The following is a 17,339-nucleotide window of genomic DNA, read 5'->3' as shown; positions in this document are numbered from 1 at the left end:
TGGGGGCTTTAAGCGCAAAGAACATATCTGTAACATACTAGTCGTCCAAAAAAATGAATGTTATCCTAATCGTTTTGTATGTTATCCAGTGGCTCACTGGTGATCATCAGACGCTTCAGAAAGATGATGCATGGAGGCAAACCTCCTGTTTATCTAAAAGTCTAATACTCAACATGAGAAAATGGCCCAATTCAGTAACTTTATAAGCACCAAAATTCAGTTACTTGAGCTGAAAGGGCAGAAATGAGCTAAAAAGCGGTCAAAATCAAATTGTTTTATTTGTTCTTTTATAGTTTTTTAGTACCTAATAAAATTATTGCTTTTCTTAAATATAGCTATGTATATAATATATCAAGAAAAACAAGTTTTTTTAGAAAATAGTTGACAAGATTTCTCATGGGCCAATTTGGGCTTATATTACCCCAAATTTTGATGGCCTGAGCTAATAAATGTGCAGGCCAATAATCAGCCAAAACATGGGAGAATTATGATTTCATGGGCTAATCTTGCCACCTCTAGAATTTTAGACGATAATTAGTGTTTGATCAAACATTTAATAACTGTTTCTAAATAAGCACTTCTTGAAAAACACAAGTACTTTTAGCCTTCAAAAAAGCATGAACAAACAGGCTATTTTTCTTTCAAAAATGCTTTACAAAAACATATTTTTTTGAAAAAAAAAAGCATTTCTAAGCTCCCAAAAACATAATAGTCAAAAACAGGAGTGTTTCTCTAAAGACCAGAAATAAACCAAAAGCTCAGATATAAGTATAATAAATAAAATAATGAATGTTTCTGTCTCTCTCTATGGAAATCCCATAGATGTTACCTTATTTGTTTTCTATAAACAAAAAAATATGCAGATTCAAATTCAAAAACCTAACTGTTGAAACCAAATATAAAAACTTATATAACAAACACATCAACTGTTGGATCAAACGAGACGGTTATAATCTCCCCGTAGTTTCTGATCCTTGCTGGAATGCGTCCATTGGGCATAAAAGAGTTAATAACATGCAACCTGAAAAATCAGTTGTCGGCGTTGTCAGGATGGAGGTGGGGTGGGACTAGATCATCGATCCAATCTCCATATATTCGACTGATCTTCTTTGATAGTTTCCATTTATGGATCTTCTTTTCCTCTCTTTCTTCTTGCATAGAAGCATTAACCAGTGTGTTAGCAGAGGATGAGTCAACAGGCTGAATGGAGAAGGGTCTTGGAGTAATGGGGCCAGAATTCGTTAACATATCCATCTCAACTCGGCCAGTAGGCATTTGCAACTCTGCCAAAAGAAATAACCAAAGAGCTTATAAGATAAGATCCCATTTTTTGCCATAGAAAGCGAAAGGGGAAAATTTAAGATGTATGAGATACGTAGCACATAGAGCCCATCATTCACATATTCCGTGTTTAGTAAAAGTGGTAACGACCAAGTTACTTTAATGTTAGGCCTATAAAAACAAAGACATAGGCTAGACGTTGAAAGCTAAATACATTGTTACTTGTTTTAGATATGAGATATGACCAAAGAGAGAAATTGCATATACAATGTATGTAAACAGGAAATAGGATTAATCATAATCTGAGAACAACGAATGGCTGTGAATGTGCAAAACATCAGTCAAAGGACATTGCAACACGACAAATTCCTGGAATTATATATGGACGTAATCCAGAATGTGAGTTAATGTCAACATTTTCATGTTTAAGGAAATAAGACACGCGTTGAATAACTGTTTTGCTTACAAACAAAACAGTAGCTAATTTTATACAAGATTCTCGTCTCAGTTGAGCCATTGCAGTTCTAGCAGAGGACTTGCTTAGCAACAGAAAGTTATGCTTCTAGGTGATATAGCTCATAATTATTCGTCTTAAGCTTTTACTTTTTCATTATGCAGCCTTTACTTTTTACAATTGAGACATAAGGGGATTTTGCAAGACTTAAAGCAAGAATATGAGACTATTTTAAAACGACTAAACATAGAGTCAAACTAACAACGAGATGAACTGTGTAAAATTAGTTTACCTGATTGGCCATGAGCAAAGTGGCAACGATCACGGAAGGGGCATTGACCTGTTGTCTCCCACTTGCTGCATATCTTCGTCTTCCAGTATACAGGTTTAATACGGACAGCATCTGAATCAGCATTTCCATGCTTGCTAATCTCAATCAGCTCGGTATCACATCTGTTTCCAGTAGTTCCGATACTTATTGCAGAACTCTCTCTGTGCCTTGGCATGTCAGTCTTAAATTTTGGAGGATGTTCATGAAGAAAATTACACTTATCTCCATAAGGACACTCCTCTCCGTTATAAAACTTCTTGCAAATTTTCATCCTATGTATTATTTTCTGATCATCATTACAGTTCTATGCTCCTCTATCCTTTTCACATACCAAGTCCTGCCAATTCGGAGGAGGCTCCCGCAGATCTTCAACACCATGAGCAAATGTACAGTGTTCCCCATTCCTACAAGTTCCTTCCAAGAACTTAGCACACATACGGGTTTTGTAAAATATATGGCTCGTTCCTTTTCTTCCAAGAAGATTTGGTGGATTTACTCTAGAATTCATCGCAGAAAAAGCTGCAGAATTCGGCGAATTGCTACCAAACTCCCTCATTCTCTTGAACGGAGGAGCATGCTCAAACTGAGAATAGGACTCAAAGATCTCATGATTCATCGAAGAATGAGACCAAACGTCCCCAGCATCACCACCAACAAATGGCATTTGCATAAAGTGTGAGGGAACAGGCGGTTGAGGTTGATCAGAAAAACTCATATTCCCTTTTCTAATGTCAATTCTTTAAACTAAATCCAACTATACTCTTCTACTCTCTAAAAAACAAATAAAGATAACAAATTTTAGCACAAAAACAGAGAAATTAATAAAACACCAGTAACTGCAGTGAGATACATATATGAAACAACAGAACACCATAAAACTAAACAACAATAACTACAATAAAAATTGTTAAACAACAACATAGCCCCGTGCGATCTAGGAAGGGTAGGATGTACGCAGACTTTTCAATAGACCCTCGACTCAAAACAACAATTCATTGAAAAGAATAACAACTACACATCAATCTCAATTTCAAACAAGTTAGGGTCGGCTGTATGAATCATCATTGTTCCATTTAACCTCAATTCATGGCATGGCATAAAAAATCAAAAAATTACTCATGAAGAGTGCTCTACCACTCTTATATCATGTAAAAAAATAAAATTAAGTTTGAACCCCCATAAAACCGTACAGACCTGCAACCCACCCCGCATTAGCTTTTTAAAAAATTACTTGAACCCTCCCTGCATCCGCCCCCGCCCCACACAATCTTAAAATCGCTTTGCCCCACATTGCCTTAAAGCCGCCCCGCATCTTCCATTCAAAAATGGGTAAGGACGCAGGGTATTTGCGNGGATGTACGCAGACTTTTCAATAGACCCTCGACTCAAAACAACAATTCATTGAAAAGAATAACAACTACACATCAATCTCAATTTCAAACAAGTTAGGGTCGGCTGTATGAATCATCATTGTTCCATTTAACCTCAATTCATGGCATGGCATAAAAAATCAAAAAATTACTCATGAAGAGTGCTCTACCACTCTTATAACATGTAAAAAAATAAAATTAAGTTTGAACCTCCATAAAACCGTACAGACCTGCAACCCACCCCGCATTAGCTTTTTAAAAATTACTTGAACCCTCCCTGCATCCGCCCCCGGCCCGCACAATCTTAAAATCGCTTTGCCCCACATAGCCTTAAAGCCGCCCCGCATCTTCCATTCAAAAATTGGTAAGGACGCAGGGTATTTGTGTGGGGTGTGTGGGGTATTTCACACAATGGACAAAGGAAAAGGAGCTCAATCAAATAACTCTACACACCATGTGGCCAAGAGAGAAGTATAACCAATTAGACAGCAGAGAGAGAAAGAAGAGCATAAGAAGCAATCCGGAGAAGAGCTTGGGGAAATAGCGGTAACCATCACATATCGATATACCAACACCAATCACAGTGAAAACACTATAGATCCAGTCAAACAGTTTTACAAGCTTTCACATTAAATTTCTAAAAAGAGCTTCTGAAGAAGCCTGAAAGACAATATTAACATCCATAACAATGGTTTTCTTCATGGAAGTTACCATCTAAGTTCGTGCAAGTAGTTCGTGTCAATGTACATCGAAAACTAACACTCTCATCCTCAGCCGTTAGCAACTTACACACTGACAGTGCAAAACAGTTATACTTCCCTTTCTATGTACCAGCAACACACAATAGAGCAATGGAGGATCTACTTCACTATATTAAAAGTGGCACTTGGTCTGGAAGTCATCACTGGAGCCTCCCCCCTCTCATCATACTCAACAAACTCATCTCCGGATAAATCAATGCCTTCAAATATCGTTCCCTTAAGCTGCATTAAGTGAATCAAATTAAAACTGGCTCGACATTTCCCATAACACGAAAAATCTAAGAATTGGACATAGAGCCTAAGAACTGCAAGTCTCTTCAGCAACCAAAAATTGTTACAAAGACATCTGACCAAAAAGTTGCTAATACAAGCCACGGAGAAATCAATTCGGGAAAAAAAATGAATGTTATCCTAGTCGTTTTTTATGTTACCTGACAAAATCAGACAAGTTTAAGCCCATATAATTCAAGGAGAACAAATCCAAAGACAAACCATAATATTTATGTTCATGATATAGTTGCTGTAAACAAGTATGGGCTAAAAAGCGGTCAAACCAAACTCGGTCAATTCTTACTAAGCTTTAATTGTTTTATTTGTTCTTTTATAGGCTTTTAGTACCTAATAAAATTATAGCTTTTCTTTAATATATCTAGCTATATATTTAACATATCAGGAAAAAAAAGTTCTTTAGAAAATAGTCAACAAGATTTCTCATGGGCCAGTTTCGGCTAAATATTAGCCCAAATTTGATGGCCTGAGCTAATACATGTTCAGGCCAATATTCAGCCCAAACTTGGGTGGATTATGATTTCATGAGCTAATCGTGCCACCTCTAGAACATAGAACGTATTCTCCAAGAAGTTAATTAGGAGATACATGACCTCGTTAAGGAAACTAGAAATATATTCAAAGAACCCCGACAACAGCTCAAAAACACATGGAGAATTAACAGGGCAAAGAAATTTTATGCCTATATTTAATATTTCGACAACTTTTTTATAACAAAGATTTTCTTTAAATTTAAGAAACACCAAAGCAGAAAGCGAGGGAAGAGCTTACAGATTCAGCTTCCCATTCTCCTCGGAAAACATAATCCAGCTGCTCAAAACCCCTGCAATCAAATAGCATCAAAGGTGCACATTTTCCAGCTTCACTATCAGCGTGAGTCAGAGGACGGACGAGGCCAGTGATCATGGTTACTGTACCAACACTGCTACAGAACTTGCACTGGAAACAAAAATCACAAAAGACTTAGTAATCAGTCAAGTCTATAACAGCAACAAGAGCTGTAAAATAGCAATAGGACATCAAAGGGGGAAAAAAAAAACAAAAAGGAAGGCAACAATTAAGACTCAAAACAGACTTCAAGGATATCAAAGTTATTCAACTTATGGAACTAAGAAACAACAACAGGGGCATTTACTACGGCTTAACCCATTCTGAATGTTGAAGATATCCTAATTAACTCCGTCACCTCAAACTTCAAGCGGTCTCAGTGATGTTAAATTCAGTGTAAACTAGCTCTGTGTCATATCTAAACTAACATATATGCACTCAGATATGCATAAAGAAATGTCTGGAGCGGTAGATTATATCGTCACAGAAAAGGAAACAGGATGATAGGTCACCTTCTGGACAAGGTGGGTGTGGCCCATGCCAAAGGGAAGAGGAACAGTTTCAACCAACCTCACATAAGTCTCCTTTTTGGGTGATCTCACCACAATGGCCACACTTAAGCTGCACAATTCAAAAGAAAAAGAACAAGTTTAATGGACTATGAAATAGGTATTAATGTAGGGCACCAAATGGATGCTTTCATCTCACAGAAAAAATTGGCAAAAATAACTTATGGAAGCAGTACTATCTCACATGAACATACCTGAAAGGAAATTTCAGTAGTACTATATTGATAGAGAGTGCAGTACACATTAAAAATAAAATGACAGAAAGTTTAACACTTCGGGACGTCTTAAAATGGAAGAAGTGTTGTATAAATTAAAACAAAGTTCATGTGAGATGGTGTAACATTCCGGAATGTATCAAAATGGAAAATGTGTCATATAAATTATAACAAAGTAAATAAGATTTCATACAGTGGAAATGATCCTGTAAGATGAAAGAGAAGGCTGTCTTGGGATAAGAAACCTTCAACTATATAACAATAGTTTCTTATAAGTTATTTGGAGAAGGGTTGCCAATCAAAATATGGACAAAGGTCATGGCACAATGGCACAGTTAATATTTCCAATTGTTTAAGTGTTTGGAAACACATCTCAATCTGGGGGATTTGTTTGATAGGATTTTTGCAGTTACAGAGGGAGATGGAAAAGTACTATAGTTTTGGAAAGACGCATAACTGGGATGTTTACACCATTGAAATTAAAGCTTCCTGATCTATTCAGACTCCGTAACAACTATTTTTCCAATGAGGGAAGGAGATGCATGGAACTTAGGTTTAAGAAGTCTTTCAATTGGGAAGTCAGCAGACTGGCTCTTTGCTTCAGAAATTGGCCCAAGCCTTGATGAGACCAGGGCAGCCAACTCTATCAGTGAATAATTATATTTACTTGGAACAGAAAAACTCTTCATTCAGAACACAAGCATAATGACACCAAAATTCAGAAGCTGAGATAAGAGAGTGTTTTTGACAAAGAGAAATCAAGAAAATGAAGAACGGGAAGATAAAATTGGAATGAACTACCACAAGGGCCGCAAACAGAAACCTATTGTGGCAACCATCAATTAGCTCAATCACGCTGAGAAATTATGTAGAAGCACATTAAATGAATTGCAGTGGAGTCAAAAGCCCAAGTATGCAATGCATACAATGAACACATGGAAATAGACAGAAAAACTGAAAAGCTAAATCACAACTATGAATAAGATAGATAGTTTGAGATGAAATTGGAACGATACTCGAAAGATCCCTAAATAGACACACCTATGAAGCAAGTTCGACTCAAGACAATCTCAATAGGAAAGGTTTCCAGTTTGTATGTTTGGAAAAGATGGAAATTGTAAACCACTTGATATTGTACTGCACAGTATCCACAGATCTTTGGAGCATGTTCTACTGTATTTTTTGTTTAAAATGGATCATGCCACAGACCATAGAGGCACAGTTGAAATGAAGTTTTTGGAGAGTTGATAAAGCCATAAAAGGATTTAGAGGAAGATACCTGCTGCGATAGGAGGTGCTTTGATGGAATCTCAACTCCAAATCACTCCCTCAAACCCAAGTGCTTACTTTATCTTTTTTTGCTGGACTACTATGACTACCGTAATTAGCACTGATCAGTGATTGGATTTTGTAAGATCCCGTGTCTTAGATTGACACTGAAAAGGGACTCATTAGTTCTTTTGTTAATGCTTTTTCCTTCCCTTGTAACTATGCATCTACTTGATGCTCTTTTGTGAATGAAACATCTTACTTTACCAAAACAACAAAAAAACACATATAGAGGCACACAACAATTAGCTTGATAACACCATGAGTACATTAAAAAAAATAGCATGATAATCACAAAATTTGAGGTGAAAACCAGAATCCTGAACATATACATGTATCCATAACAGAACACAAGGATATCAAAATGAGAATTGAAAAGAATGTGAATAAATACATAGTTTAACAATCAAAACCATGAAACTGTAAAGCAAGAAGAAAAAATTGAAATGAGCTACCAGAAGAGCCATACACAACACCCTACAGAGGCATGCATCAATAAACTTGAGAGATGGATAGAAATGCAATAGAACAATCACAAAGTTGGAGGTCAAGAGCTTAAACAAGGGAATAGACACAAAAATTGAAACTAAGAAGCAACTAGGAATAGATTGACAGTTTACATGGAAAATGAAGAACAAGGTGAAATTGGACAGTGCACAAGCAGAACCCTAAAAAGCACATATGGAGACATACATCAACTAGCTCAATCACACAGAACACATAGAGAAGCCATAGAGTAATCGCAAATTAGAGGTTGAAAACATCAAACTTAAAATAACAGACAGGCATTCCTACACAGAACATAGAGAATTACACAAAATTTGAAAAATAGAGAATTACACACAATTTGAAAACCTAAGTTCAGAAGTAGGAATAGGCTCGATAGCTTGACAAAGTAACTTAAANGACAGTGCACAAGCAGAACCCTAAAAAGCACATATGGAGACATACATCAACTAGCTCAATCACACAGAACACATAGAGAAGCCATAGAGTAATCGCAAATTAGAGGTTGAAAACATCAAACTTAAAATAACAGACAAGCATTCCTACACAGAACATAGAGAATTACACAAAATTTGAAAACCTAAGTTCAGAAGTAGGAATAGGCTCAATAGCTTGACAAAGTAACTTAAAAGTATCAAGCTCAAGTAAATGAACGAATGAGCTACCAGAAAATATCTGAAAGAAAAGCTAGAAGGCATCATCAATTAGATCATTGATAAATCAAATAGAAAGACAGTTGAATAATCATAAACTTCAAAGTAACGTACATACTTCATACACAGAACACAAGTAACTATGCATGAAAACGAAGAAGCTAAGTCCAACTATTAGAGATGTTATGCCCCACCACTTTTGTTTATCTACTAGATTAGATCTTATGGTTATCTACTAGATTAGCTTGATAGTATTCATCAGTTATCTCATTTGGATAAATATCCTTAATGTAAGAAGCACTCTTAGGAAGTTAGTTACTTATTTCACAGATTTAAAGACAGCTTCATATTCAATAAAATCTTCTTTCATTTTCTCTACAAGTTCATACAGAAACTAGTAGGAATAGTATAGATAGTTTGACAAAGAAAGTCATGGAAATTAAGAACAAAATGATGAAACTGAAATGAGCTTCCTGGAGATCCAAAATGAATAGCTAGGAGGAATCCTCAGTTAGAACATGATTAAGGAGGTAACACACATACATATGTACACAGAACAAGGAATTAGACTCGAAAGTCATCAGAAGAAGAAACATAAAACTAAGTCGCAACTTGGAACAAACACATTTTCGACAGCGAAAATCATGAAAATGAAGAACATGAATACGTAATTGCAATGGGTAACCTCAATAGCCCCAAATAAACACCTAATGAGCAGAGACAATCCAGTATGTGTGTATTTACAATAGAGTCAACATCAAATAGATCAATCTTCATCGAGAAATCACAGACATGCAAATGCAATAAAATAAGTAAATAATTACAACTTATAGAGGTGGATACCTTAAGCAAATAGTTATAAGGCATCATCAGTTATGTCGATCTTCAAAGGAAAGATCACAAAATATCACAGTAGAATAACCGTAAACCCTATAGTAAGTAAACGAATATGAACACAAAACAAATAAATAGACACGACATTCGGAATTGAACAAAAAATAAATTCAACTAGGAATAAAATATAGTTTGGCATAGAAAATCACAAAAATGCAGAACATGAAGATGAAATCGCATTGAGCAACTTGAACTTCCCAAAAATCACCTAACGAGCAGATAAAATCCACTGTGTGTGCGTATTTACTATTGAATCAACATCAATTCGATCTATGTTCCTGAAAATCACATAGGCATGAGTACATGACAATGCAATAATATAACTACAAATTATGGCGGATACCTTAAACAAAATAGCTAAAAGGCATCATCATTTACATCGATCTTCAAAGGAAAATTCACACTTAGAACAATCGTAAACCCTAAAGTAAAGGAAAAAATAAATAGTTGCAAAATGAGAAGAAGAAAAAAACAAGAACCTCACGAGCAGATAAAAGGAATAAATTATAAAGTTCGGGATAGAAAATCACCAAAATGAAGAACACGAACATGAAATTGTAGTGAACTACCTGAATATCCATAAAAACACCTAACGAGCAGATAAAATCCTGTGTATTTACTATAGAATCAATACTGAAAATTATAGATACCTTGAAGTAGTAACGGAAGTTATCATTATCACAGCCGCATTGGCTGAAGGTCGGTGATGTTATCAAGCTCCGCCTTGATCATCAGCATGAAGTTCACCATTTTTCTTTATGCTCGCTGCTTCGAATCAATGCTTTCTCTCTGATTCTCTCACTGCTCTCTTCTACAGAATGGCAGAATGGAAAAGGCGCGCTGAGAAAGAGAGTTATTTATATCCTGTTATTGGAGGGTAAAAGAGTAAATTACCACATTTTGCTTCTGGAATCCGGATAGAAGTTTCCACATCATTTAAGACTTGGTCCATAGTCTCCTTTCCATTAATATAGTAAAATCTCATTAAATTAATACTTGGTTAATTAATAAATTTTTTAAGAAAATAATTTCTCTTGGTCCCACTTTGGGTCAATGAAAAAAATCATTCATTTCGATAAGATAATGTATTTTCAGAAAACCCTCTATATAATTATATGGTTTCATTAATATTATAAATTAATAATTCTCTAAAAGTATAAATATACAAAAAAAATTTAGTGAAAACGTGATTTTATTATTTCTAAAACTAAAAAATGATAGTTTAAGTATGAAACTCACACTCTCAGTAGTTTAGGTATGAAACTCAAAAAAAAGATAGTTTGCATATGTTTTGACACTTAATTATATTTTTAAAGTTATAAATCACAATTCTAACTATTTAAAAGATATCAAAATAAAAAATGTAGAAATAATAATAATAAATTTGTATTGCTTACTTGACTCTTAAGTAGAGGTTTCTTGTCTATCCTAGCAAGTTTTTCAGTATCCACATTAGCCACCCGCAGCCGAGTCAACTGTCCGGGGCGTCAGATTAAATTAGTATCGTCCTCAAGCTCTTTTTCTTTTTTCTTTTTTTCTTTTTTATGGCTAGCTATATCAGATGTATCAAGGGAGGAAGGTTTGAATGAAGGTATTTGTAGGTGAAAATAATCAAAGGCATATTCAGTATTTTTAGATGATGAGTTTTTATTATAAAAATATTGATCTAAGATATAAATTTGATCAATTTAATATTTAGATTTTTACCACTGAAAATCGTTTAAATTTTAATATTATTAGTCTAAAATTATATATTTTAAATTAATTAAAACGCCAAAAATACTATCAATTACCACATAGAAAAGTTTTATCTAATTTTAGAAACAAAAATAAAATAAGATAAATATAAAATTAAAATTTATAACCTCACGGAGAGAGGTGCACCCAGTCATAATCGCATTATGTAATACTTAGAGTGTGGGTTCCCACATCTATATTTCAATAATTTCTTTAAAAATATAATATTATTATATATAATCTCGAAAGAAAATCATAAATTCACATGAATTCGATGTATTACCTATTGAAACATGGAAGAATTTTGTTTACTTTTTAAAATAATAATGATGTTGACAAAATAGCCCATATATGAAGATGTTGATGGCGTGTAGAGTGACGCTTTAGGGTTTTCTATTTTAGGAAAAAACATTTTGATTTCAAGTCTGAAACATATTATAAAGACATTGTATAATGATATCATCTTCTTATGTATTATTTCTTTATTAAGTAAAATTAATCTATGGTTAGTTTGTAACGTTCTACGATGCATAAATATTTGGAAAAATTATCTAAATACACTATTTATTTTATTATATTTTTTTTAACTTTTATACGATTTGAAAAAATTATAAAAAAATATTTACTCTCTTTTATTTTTAGATACATCATTTTACACGATATATCGATCGAATACATGACTTTACATGATTTATCAATAAATCACTTTATGCGATGTATCTGGATGTTTTGGGATGTATCCGAAATTTCGAATTCCACCAAATTTGAAGAATTTTTGTAATTTGAAAAGGAGTGGGGATATGATCAGTGGCGGATCCAGGAATTAAGTTCAGGGAGTTCGAAATTGAAAGAAGAAGCTCATGTGGTAATGTAAGTCTATGGTGAGCGTAGTAACCCCGACATGTTTTTTGTACAGGGTATCTCATTAGTTGCAAAAGTTAACACCAAACTAATAAAATATATTGAGAATAAAGCTACGTTGATAAAAAAAATAGTTAATCAATTGTATTACATAAGTTAATTCCTAAAACACGTGAAAATTAAAGGATGAAAAAGGAAGCGAGATGGAGAAGAAAAATATTTACCTTAACCCGCTAAATTTATATTATTTTATCCTACCGCATTAAGCTTTTCTTCCTACTTTTACCCTGCTTCATTGAACATTCTTAAAAATTTTCTTGTTGAAAAAGAGAAGATGATCCAAGCCCGAGAGTTGAGCCCAACTCCATGCGTTAAAAAGGGCGGAAAAAAAAAAGGAGAAATTGTTGCGCATGGGATTCGAACCCACAACATAAAAGCCACTAGTGAACCCCTTAACCATTAAGCTAAAGCTTCTCACTTATTTCCAGAGGGTTCATTTTAATATATGTACACATAAAATTAGAATTTGACTCTATATATATAGTGTAATTTTTCGACCGAGGGGGTTCGGGTAAACCCCCTGGACACAAGCTAGGTCCACCCCTGAATATGATGTTATTAGCTCTTAACACTATGGGGTTGTTTAGTAGGCCGCATTAGAAGAAATAGTCCATGTATTAGGTAAGATATTATTTAGTACTATGTTTGGTAGGAATTTGGGCCTATGTATAACTAAGGATAAACTACCTTATTAGACATACATCACTACTATATATACTAATATTATCTTTACTTTCAAATAATTACATATATTACCACTTTTAGTATTTTATACCATATATTAATATATTATTTGAAGATACAATTAGATACTCACATCCCTTAAAATTAGGATTGATTAATTATCTGTTTAATTAACTCTTTCACTCCAAATCAACCACTATCTCTTAATTCACCCCTCCCGTATTTATCACTCAATTATGTCTCCTCCTTTCTGATTCAAGAATTTCACCGTACAATTTCATTCTAACAATAACTAATCTATTATTTTCTTCTCAAGATATCATCACAATGGCTGACAAATTCTCTAGAACCCAAATATTATTATGTATTGTTCATTTATGACAAGATCAAACCAAAGTAACTGCTATAGAGAAAGCTTTCAATTCAGAGTGGGTCTTGATTGTTTGTCTCCAGAAGAAATGGATCTTGGTTTTGATTATGTTATGCCACAGCGCAAAAAGATCAAAGGGAGTATTGTAGAGAGTTTTTGTTTGTTGGTGTCCTTCTAAGGCTTTCTTTGGTTACCATAACATGGATATGGTAGTACCAATATTACTTTGGTATAGCCTTTGAAACATATGTATCCAATAAGTAGTAATCTTAATTAAGATATGAGTTGTATTTTTAGTAATGGGGTATCTGAACATGTATATGTATCCACCAATAAATTTCGGATACATGATTTTTAACAATACGATGATATTAGTGATACGACAGATACTCTTCAGTCTTGATTTGTTCTTAAATTCATGTGTTTCAGCTACATTTCATATTTAGCTACATGTAATTAAGTGTATATGCTTATTATGTATTCGAGATTCATGTATTTGGATATGACGTATGAAATTTAGATACACATAATTAAATGTATATGCTTCTTCTTTTTGCATATTCCATATTTAGATACACATAATTAGATGTATATGCTTACTATGTATTCGAGATATTTGTTTTTGGATATAACATATGCAATTGATACTTGATACATCAAATTAATACTAGATACATATAAAAGATACATGAAATTAATATTAGTATATATAAATAGATACATAAAATTAATACTACATACGTATAACAAATACATGAAATTTTCTATGATACATATGAATGTGCTTGTATGACACTCATGTATCTAAGTATTTAGTTTGTTGGATACATCATATATTGATAATAAATACATCAAATTAATGAATTTATTATTTTTAAAGTAATAATTTGAAATTAATCAAATTACATTACCAAGATATACATGTTTTTATCTTCTACTAGTAATATTAATGAATTTACTATTTCAAAGAATAATAAAATGAAATTAATTATCTATGTATTTTGAAAATCCTCAATTACTCCTCTAATTAAGGAAATAAGTTACAACCAATTAATTTAAATAAATAAATTATGTATCTCAATTTTAAAATTCGGTAAATACATGTATCTCATGGATTCAGACTCATATATCCTAAGCATGAAATATGATAGAGGAAGTAATATTTAAAACTATTGGGAATTTTAGTAATTAAGACCTAAACTAGTGAGATTTATGTGGTTTTCCTTATAACTAATACCTTTCATTTGGAGGTATTAGCAATACATAGGATATAATACCATGGGATAAGTCTATGTAAAGACAAAAATATCCTTGAAATCATTTTAATTATTTTCTTGATTTTATGATTTATTTTGTACTAGTAAATTTATTTAAATAAATTAGCTTACAAATTATTTAAAGAGAGTTGTTTGTTACTAAATAAATCAAATTCAAATCAATATTACAAATTTGAAATATGAGTTTTTTATTTGTGTGTGTGTGGTTTTCTAATTATTTGTTTTTTGAAGAATTTAAAAAACGCATACATATTAAAATTACAACTTGCAATTTTCATGTGTAAATGTAGATGGTTTATTCAATTTAACTATTGTTGACATCTTTCGATTTTAAAAGTAGATGATTTATGTCTTTTTTTTAAAAAAATTGAAAAATGACATTTTGTGAGTGATCAATTTACTAACATGACAATTATTTATCGTCAAATAATTCAAGTGAAAAAATAGCAAAAATGATAACAAAATTGTTCTTCTCATAGCTAGTTAGAATGCCATAAAATAATAAAATTGTCCGGCAATTATCTACCTCGACTCAATTACCTAATAATTCAAGGGTATAATTGGAAAAAAAAACTTTTTATAGAGTTTTAATCCAAACACAAGATGAGGTAGGAAATAATGAACCAAACACTTGATAAAAATAAACCCTGCATTACTAATCTCTGCACTACTGATCCATGTGTTATTAATCGTTGTACCAAATGACCCCTACGTGATTTGTCTAAAGTTCCTAAATATTTACTTATAAGGGCTTCTTTGGTACGGGGCTGCTCAATGCATTTAAAATGGAGAAAATTGTATGAAATAACAAACTATTAATTTAAATTAAATGTTACAACCATAGTTTATTTTAATTGTAATTAGCAGCAAACATCCCTTTTTTTGTCATCTGATTCGGTATACGATTAGCCATTTTCGGTATACAATTAGCCATTTTATACATTTCGGTATAAAATGTATAAAATGCATTTTTGTTTGTATAAAACGAGAGAAAAATGTATATACAAATACAAATACATATTTTTTGCGTCCTATACACTTATAATTATACAAATACAGATATTATTATACAAATTACAATGTATAAATGAATTTATACAAAACTGAACAATTTATATAAAATTGGATGTTTCTAGCAAATTATACAAATCAAAAGCTTCATAGCAAACATAAATTTTGTTATGGAGCGCAATTATGTAAACTATAGCTATAACATACAAATATAATTTTTATATTTGTTATATATGAAAGTTGCTCTTTAAAATGAGGTATCCGCATTAGCCCCCAAAATTTGAGGGACCCCCTTTTTTCAATTAATAATAAAATTATTACGAGTTATTTTAAAAAAAAAATAATTATACTATGTCTTTCATTGTGAACTTTTGTGTTTGTTGTAAGAAATAAAATTTACTTTTCAGAATATAAAATCAAACATTAAACAAAAAACAAAAAAAAATAGGAAAATTACTTACCTTATATATATAATCAATGGCATTTGTAAAACCTTTCATTGATAAGACTTTCATGTGTCCCGCTGGCCAAACGTAATGATTTTTGCTGTACAAATGTCAAAGTGATTAGGATTAATTATGGAAACTCTAAAGATTCGCCAAGTTGTATGCCATCTTTACAGTAACTGGTCAGTTGGTTCAACGGATTAAAGACGGGGTGTTTCAAATATGAGACTTTCGGCTAATCCAGATGCTAAGGTTGGCTATGTGTACATGCCTTGGGTTCTGTGTGGTGAATTTAACACAACTAGACATCCTCATAGAAGAAGCACTGCCACAGAATCAGCAAAGCAATGTCTGACTTTGTAGCAAAGCAATGTCTGACTTTGTGTGTGTTAACTATGGATTTATCTACGATTCTTTAAGAGTTACGATCAGTGTTTATCAAAGGCGAAAAGCGCAAAAAAGCTCTAAGGTCCATGGGGGCTTTAAACGCAAAAAACATATTGTAACATACTAGTCGTCCAAAAAAAAATGAAAAGGAGTACCATCAAATCCCTGAAAAACACTATTGATGAATGTGTGTAGTCATTTCATGACATGTTCTTCTCCAGACCTTGAGAAGGCCAGATCATAAGTTAACAACCTAAAGAAAAGGACATTATCTAGTAGCTCACTGGTGTTCACAAAAATGATGCATGGAGGCAACCCTCCTGTTTATCTAAAAGCCTAATACTCAACATGAGAAGATGGCACAATTCAGTAACTTCATAAGCACCAAAATTCAGTTAATTGAGCTGAAAGGGCTGAAATGAGCTAAAAAGGGTCAGGATCAAATTGTTTTATTTGTTTTTTATAGTTTTTTAGTACCTAATAAAATTATAGTTTTTCTTAACATATCAGGAAAACCAAGTTTTTTAGAAAATAGTTGACAAGATTTCTCATGGGCCAAATGGGGCTTATATTATCCCAAATTTTGATGGCATGAGCTAATAAATGTACAGGTCAATAATCAGCTAAAACTTGGGCGAATTATGATTTCATGAGCTAATCTTGCCACCTCTAAAATTTTAGACTATAATTAGTGTTTGATCAAACATTTAATAAGTGTTTCTAAATAAGCACTTCTTGAAAAACACAAGTACTTTTAGCCTTCAAAAAAGTATGAACAAACAGGCTATTTATCTTTCAAAAATGCTTTTCAAAAACATATTTTTTTGAAAAAAAAAAGCATTTCTAAGCACCCAAAAACATAATAGTCAAAAACAGGAGTGTTTCTCTAAATACCAGAAATAAACCAGAAGCTCAGATAAAAGTATAATAAATAAAATAATGAATGTTTCTGTCTCTCTATGGAAATCCCATAGATGTTACATTATTTGTTTCTATAAACAAAAAAATATGCAGATTCAAATTCAA

The 17,339-nt window shown here is 32.7% G+C and overlaps 2 pseudogenes across 1 annotated transcript; both read right to left on the bottom strand.

The window, feature by feature from the left end:
* Nucleotides 1-763: 763 nt before the first annotated feature.
* LOC125845105 (zinc finger CCCH domain-containing protein 39-like) lies at nt 764-2,781 on the bottom strand (annotated as a pseudogene).
* A 1,196-nt stretch (nt 2,782-3,977) lies between these two features.
* LOC125845107 (uncharacterized) lies at nt 3,978-10,286 on the bottom strand (annotated as a pseudogene). The gene is made up of 4 exons (XR_007444230.1): nt 10,131-10,286; nt 5,826-5,934; nt 5,257-5,424; nt 3,978-4,419 (listed from the first exon to the last, which is right to left on the bottom strand). The product of XR_007444230.1 is annotated as an uncharacterized LOC125845107 (transcript).
* Nucleotides 10,287-17,339: the final 7,053 nt, after the last annotated feature.

This window comes from Solanum stenotomum, chromosome 11 (genome assembly GCF_019186545.1).
Source record: "Solanum stenotomum isolate F172 chromosome 11, ASM1918654v1, whole genome shotgun sequence".
NCBI classification, from domain to species: Eukaryota; Viridiplantae; Streptophyta; class Magnoliopsida; order Solanales; family Solanaceae; genus Solanum; species Solanum stenotomum.
This window is presented reverse-complemented; position numbering and strand designations above follow the sequence as displayed.